General features: G+C 44.6%; 1 protein-coding gene across 6 annotated transcripts in view; it reads right to left on the minus strand.

Annotated features, from left to right (window-relative positions):
- BCL2L14 (BCL2 like 14) overlaps nt 1–6,882 on the minus strand; it is a 42,664-nt gene extending 35,782 nt beyond the window's left edge. For 3 of the 6 annotated variants that reach the window (XM_017864562.1, XM_017864566.1, XM_017864563.1), the window contains exons 1-2: nt 6,769–6,860; nt 5,071–5,121 (exon numbers count right to left, since the gene is read on the minus strand). The gene's annotated coding sequence lies outside the window, so the exon portion shown is untranslated. Of the gene's footprint in view, nt 1–1,899; nt 2,308–5,070; nt 5,122–6,768 lie in introns of all 6 variants that reach the window. The other 3 variants (XM_017864565.1, XM_017864567.1, XM_017864564.1) reach the window with 3 other exon arrangements.
- Between the last annotated feature and the right edge of the window lie 230 nt (nt 6,883–7,112).

The following is a 7,112-nucleotide window of genomic DNA, read 5'->3' on the forward strand; positions in this document are numbered from 1 at the left end:
ATCTGGATCTCAGGTGCCCTTAAGTCTCTTTGATTGCATGCTTAATTGATTGAGATGCATCTAGTTAGAGATCTCAAGGTTCTCTTACTGATTGTGTTTTGTTTTTGTTTTGAGATGGAGTTTCACTCTTGTCGCCCAGGCTGGAGTGCAGTGGTGAAATCTTGGCTCACTGCAACCTCTGAGGCCTTACAGGTTCAAGCGATTCTCCTACCTTAGCCTCCTGAGTAGCTGGGATTACAGGCGCCTACCACCACGCCCAGCTAACTTTTATATTTTTAGTAGGAACAGGGTTTCACCATGTTGGTCAGGCTGGTCTTGAACTCCTGACCTCAGGGGATCCACCCACCTCGGCCTCCCAAAGTGCTGGGATTACAAGAGCCGTGAGCCACCGTGCCCAGCCTATTGACTGTGTTTTAATCAATGGCTCAGTTATTTACAGATAATACAGGTAACAATAGAGCATAGGATTTAGGGCTCAGGCTCCTCAGGCACAGTCTTGGAGTCCAATTCCGCTTCTGCTTCTTACTATAGATGAGGGGTTTAGGGAGTGATCTGGAGAAAGGAGCAAAAAGGATGCTTGATTGCAAGGCTAAAAAGGAAGCTCTTGGATAAGCTCTCACTTTAAATGTTGACAAACAGTGCCCACAGGAGATGTTAAGGAAAAATTTCCTGTTGACACTTGTTAAAATGGTAAGGCAGATTTTATCCGGGATTAGTGTAGGGACCACTGCAGTAGGGTCTTGCAGTCAGGGAGAGAAGCTGGGTTAAACTCTGAATGCAGCACAGGCAAGTGGCGATTTGTAGCCTAGGAGTAAGGTGGGGTCAGTGGGTGGAAAATGACTGAGGAGAAACACTGGGAGTCAGGGGATTCTGGCTAAGCTGACCTGGTGCGATTCTTGCTGACGACCAGGCAGGGTGATCAGACATCGCCTGGGGGATGATGAGGGATGAGGAATTTGGTCAGATTTTGCAGGTGATCAGATATTGGGGGTGGGGGCATGCCCAAGGATGGTGCCTAACTGGGCTCAGAGGAGCCTGACTAAAGTTTGGTCAGGGACACAGTCTTTGTCAGTAGCTATGAAAACACAAATATGAAAGCGTGTAATAGGCCTGGAATAAGAGCACTGGACTGATTGGAGCTTCTTGAAAATGTTAATGACAGAAGAAGGGACTTTTCTCAACAACAGAAGGCAGAGACAAGGCAGAACCGCTCTGAGTCCATTTGACTTCTGTCTTCTCTACCAAGGAAAACAGTCTGAGTTGGAAATGACTGAGAGAAGTTGAAGCTTTCTGCCTGTGAGGAGAGGACACAGGTGGGTTTTGCACCTGTAAGTGAATCTCAGGCCCAGAGTAGGGAGACCTAGGGCCAATCACTGAGTGGTAGCCGAGGACTGCAGGTGGCTTGCACTGTTTCAGCAAGTTGGCGGGTCTCAGAAACCCTGCACTGACGTTAATTCTTGCAAAATCGGAAACTGAGTTATTAAATGGATGATTTATGAACCATTAGAATGGTGAGTTTCTTGTGTTGCTGGAGAGTAGGTCAGCACAAAGGAATCCCATCTCCCACGGATCAGGGGTGTCTTTGATGAAGTGCACGTTCACTCTAGCAAGGCTTCTGACAAAGACCTCCTGAGATGCATGTGAACGAGGTGAATTGCTGGCTACATGAAACTGTTATTATAAAACTTTTCAGATGGTTTCCCACGTATAGGTACTTGAATTGTGCGTTGATGGAATGAAAGCCGTGACCTTTCTGGATTGTTTACTTTTCCATCTCCTCTCTTTCCTAGATGTGTGAGTGGGAGCAAATTGTTCAACCTCTCCAGCCCTCAATATTTTGTGAAAAATGCCTCAATGTCTAACTGTTTGTGACTCTATGAGTAATCGGTTCATACACACCTGGAGGGATGTCATTTTCCTCTGAATTCTCTTCCTGATTCTGTTTCATCATTTTTCTTTTTTTTTTTGAGATGGAGTCTTGCTCTGTCGCCCAGGCTGGAGTGCAGTGGCACAATCTCGGGTTGCTACAAACTCTACCTCCTGGGTTCAAGCGATTCTTCTGACTCAGCCTCCCGAGTAGCTGGGACTACAGGCGCGTGCCACCACACCTGGCTAATTTTGTATTTTTAGTAGAGACGGGGTTTTACCACGTTGGCCAGGCTGGTCTCGACCTCCTGACCTCGTGATCCACCCACCTCGGCCTCCCAAAGTGCTGGGATTACAGGCGTGAGCCACCGTGCCCGGCCCGTTTCTTCATTTTTCATGATTGACTTAGATAATAACGAATGTGTAGAAGATGTGAGGACGCTGGAGAGAATATAGATAAAAGTTCAGGCCCTGGAGTCAGATAATCCTAGGTATGAGTCTTGCATCAATCCCTTCCTAATTGGATTTTTTTTTCTTTTTTTTTTGAGATGGAGTCTCACTCTGTCACCCAGGCTGGAATGCAGTGGCACAATCTCGGCTCACTGCAACCTCCACTTCCTGGGTCCAAGCAATTCTCCTGCCTCAGCCTCCCAAGTAGCTGTGATTACAGGCATGCGCCACCACGCCTGGCTAATTTTTTGTATTTTTAGTATATATGGGGTTTCTCCGTGTTGGCTAGGCTGGTCTCGAACTCCTGACTTCAGGTGATCCACCCATCTTGGCCTTCCAAAGTGCTGGGATTACAGGCATGAGCTACCGCACCCAGCCCCTAATTGGATTTTGAGCAAGCTTCTTAACTTCGCTAGACTTGGTTTCCTATCCTATTAAGTGAGAATAATAATAATATTTAACTTTGTATAAAGACTAAATGATTATATAAGGTATTATATTAAAAAAACAAACACGTAGCAGGGTGTCTGGCACAAAGTCACGGCCCCCATAACTGTCAACTGTTTTTGTTTATGTTATTACTAAGCTGGGAGAGGTGACATTAGGTAACATATGTTTTAAAATTATTGTAGGGTGAAACTATGAGCTAAAACCTAGAATTTTATAGGGTTCAATGTAAAACCCAACATTTAGGTTGAACTGATCAGCTGCACCTGAACAGAATGGGAGAGACCTGGCTTAAGAGTGGCTCATGTCAAAGGCATTTAGAGATTTTTAGGTGATTGTCAGCTCCACTTCAATCATCAGTATGTGGTTCCAAGGAAGCCAATGTTGTCTGAGGTTGAGTTAATGCGAATGCAAAATAAGTTATAGTGCTGGCCGGGCGCGGTGGCTTACGCCTGTAATCCCAGCACTTTGGGAGGCCAAGGAGGGTGGATCACCTGAGGTTGAAATTTCGAGACCAGCCTAACCAACATGCAGAAACCCCATCTCTACTAAAAATACAAAATTAGTCGGGTGTGGTGGCGCATGCCTGTAATCCCAGCTACTAGGGAGGCTGAGGCAGGAGAATTGCTCGAACCCAGGAGGTGGAGGTTGTGGCGAGCCGAGATTGCGCCACTGCACTCCAGCCTGGGCAATAAGAGTGAAACTTCGTCTCAAAAAAAGAAAAAGAAGAAAAAGTTATAGTGCCATTGTAACCTTGTACTGGTGTAGACTGTGTCCCCTGAGCTGTGTTCAGCCCTGCCCTTGTGTTTTTTGAGGAAGAAAAGCAGGCAGTGAGACTACTTGCCTTCAAATCCCAACTCTGCTCTTAGATTAGCGCTAAGAACTTGGGCAAGTTATTTAACCTTTCTGTGCCTCTGCTTTCTAATTTGTAAAATGAGAATAATAAAAATTGTATCCATCTCACAGGGCTGCTATGAGGATTCAGTGGGATGTAAATGTAAATATGTAAGGTGTTTCCAAAGGTGTTTGACTCACTGACATGCCAGAGAAATGGTGGTGGTAATGCTGGTGGTACCATCATCATCGTCATTCTAAGGACATTGTCCGTGTCCTTAGACACGTGTCCCGAGGGACCTGATCAGAATGGTGATGGGTGCTGCATCAGTGAGACAAGAATAATGAATTCATGAACCCTCTTGCTCCCCTACTACCCCTGCCCCAAACACACTCCCTTGATATAGGCAGGCTTCTCACTTTCAGGCTTTGGCGTAAGTTGGAGTGCTCAGACATATATTCCTTTTGGTCTCTATCACTAAACTTTAGAAATCATCTCGTTCAGGGCCCTCATTTTAGATATGGTCAAGAAGCTAAGAAACCAAAGTCCTGATCCTGCAATCCCACTTCTGGGTATTGATCCAAAGGCGTTAAAATCAGTATGTTGAAGAGACAGCTGAACTCCCATGTTCATTGCAACGTGATTTACAATAGCCAAGATATGGAATCAATCTAGGTGTCCATCAACAGATGAATGAATAGAGAAAATGTGGTATATATACACAATAGAATACTATGCAGCCCTAAATAGGGGTGAAATCTGTGATTTGGGACAAGATGGATGAATGTGGAGGACATTACGCTAAGTGAAATAAGCCAGGCACAGAAAGACAAGTATTGCATGATCTCATTCATGGGTGGAATCTGAGAAAGTTGATCTCATAGAAGTCAAGAGTACAATGGTGGTTCCCAGGGACTGGGGGTGGAGGGATGGTTGGGAAAAGCAGAGGGGTTGGTCAAAGGCTACACAGTTTCAGTTAGACAAGAGGAATAAGCTTTACTGATCAATTGCACAGCATGGTAACGATAGTAAGTAATAATGTATTCTACATTTCAAAATTGCTAAAAGTAGATTTTAAATGTTTCTACTGCAAAAAATAGTAAGTTTGTGAGGTGATGGGTTTGCTAATTAGCCTGATTTAATCATTCCACATTGTAAACCTATATCAAAACATCAAATTGTACTCCATAAACATGTATTATTACTACTTGTTAATGAAAATAAAAGTAAAATGAAAACAAAGGAAAAGAAAAAAACCTCAAAAAAGAAAAGAAAACAAGGTCCTCAGCCCTGTCCCGTTTTCTATCCACTCACCACCCACCTCCTTCTCACATCTGATTGCTGAAGTCTTTCCAACTCCAACTCAATTCCACTCCTTCTTAGAGCCTTTCCAGCCCCTCCAAGGTGAGCTGGGCTACTCTTTCCCCATGCCTACATCATCGTCAGTTGTGCGTAGCTATTACAGTACTTACAGTCTTTGTTTTAGTGTCCATCATCTACGCCTCTGTCTTCACCCTGCTTGCCTAAAGAGCAAGGAGATAATATTCACTTTAGAGTCCCACTTGGTACAAGCATGGTGTTTTGCATATATTAGACCATCATGAAACGCTCATTGAATTGGGTATTAAGATTGTGTCATGTGGACTATTTATCTTAGAAGAGAGAAGATTTAGGAGGAATGGAATGGACTCTCATGGAAGGATTCGATTCAGCTACCTAGTGCCAGAGAGCAGACTGGGGACCAGCGGCTGAAAGTCACCAGGGGGTAAATTTGATCTGGCTGTGTGGGGCGGATTCTTCCCAGTGACAACCATTTAACGGGGAGATGGGTGCCTCATGAGAGGTGAGTCAAGGTTATTCAAGCAGAGGCAGGATGGCCACCGTCAGGAATGGGGTAGAGGGGAACCCTGGGGATTCCCTGTTTATTAGCTGAGTTTCAATATCACTAGAAACCTCGGTGATGTTTTAGGTTCACATGTAGCTACAGGCTACAGCAGCTGCATGGGGCACCTGATACGCTATCAGGGTTGAGATAGGCCCAGCACTGCCCAATAGACCTGAGTCTCGCTTAGGTTTATTCTTGGCTCCTGCTAGTCTAGTCTGCAAGAAGCTGTACTCACAAAAGGCCAGCTCCTTTACCCACCATCTCCATTTCTTAATCCCTCCCTCAATCTTACACATCCTGCTCACTGCTGTCTGGTGGCCCTATGAGGTCAATTTCATGCTGAACTTTACTGTAGTGAAAAGTCCTGAGTTTCATCTAAAAGCATTTGACGTGTCTCAAGTTAAATTCTAAAACCTTTCAGTTTAGCTTAGGTTTATGGTGCTATTCAATCCTTATCAAGCACTTCCCCCAAAACGTCCTAAATCCATCTCTTATGTAAGCTTCCACAGGCTGCGTGAGGCCCAGGATGGCTTTGAATGTGGCCCAACACAAATTCATAAACTTCCTTACAACATTATGAGATTTATGCACGGCCATTCTTTTTTCTTTTTTACTTTTTTTCTTTTCTTTTCTTTTCTTTTTAGCTCATCAGCTATTATTAGTGTTAGTGTGTTTTATGCGTGGCCCAAGACAATTTTTCTTCCAGTGTGGCCCAGGGAAGCCAGAAGATTGGACACCCCTGTAAATAGGCTGTTACACTCGAAGCTATAGTTTTCGTAGTTCTTCTGCCCATTCTATTTCCTTCTCAAATTATGGGTCTCACGATTCCTTTTCAGTTTGGGTCCCAGATCTACTCCTATAAGCTTCTGGCTAAAACCTTTCTGTTTTGCAGACTCCTCACTAATGAGAAGGTCCCCCTTGGCATTTTGCTCTTAGGATCTGGTTTTCTATATTTTTGAGGCTCTTTCAAGAGTCCGGTCCAGCCTTTGCATGCCAGGGCATTGGTCATGACCTCCTATTGAACCCCACCTCCTCCCAAGTCCATCTAGGTCTCTTTACAACACAGTTTTGCTCCCCTACCCTTGGCCCTGAGTGTTTCTGACACCTGGCCTCATTCCTAAGGTTCTTGCTCAGGGGGGTCAGTAGAATATCTGCCATATATCAACCTGATAAATGGATTGTCTCCCAAGTATCTTCCTTCACACATTAAACTTTAGGACATGTCAAACTTAAGAGCGGACTCTATTTCAAAAGCATGTTTATAAGGAACTTATGTAGCACTCACATTTTCCCCGTGCATATATAACATTCTTCTAGGTGGTTAGTTCTGCCAGGCGAGTCCAGGGGAGCCCATTTAGCCTCTAGGATGAAGTGAAAGCACTGGAACTTTAGAATCTTTGGGAGTAATAATAGTGGGATAGAATACAACTACAGTGTAGAACAGTGTTTCTACGGGAAACTATTTTCAGAGTTCCGCCTTGGATTGCTGGGATTCCTTTTTTTAGATGGAGTATCGCTCTATCGCCCAGGTTGGAGTGCAGTGGTGCGATCTCAGCTCACTGCAACCTCTGCCTCCTGAGTTCAAGCGATTCTCTTGCTTCAGCCTCCTCAGTAGCTGGGGCTACAGGC

Source organism: Rhinopithecus bieti, unplaced genomic scaffold (assembly GCF_001698545.2).
Source record: "Rhinopithecus bieti isolate Rb0 unplaced genomic scaffold, ASM169854v2 scaffold_76074, whole genome shotgun sequence".
NCBI classification, from domain to species: domain Eukaryota; kingdom Metazoa; phylum Chordata; class Mammalia; order Primates; family Cercopithecidae; genus Rhinopithecus; species Rhinopithecus bieti.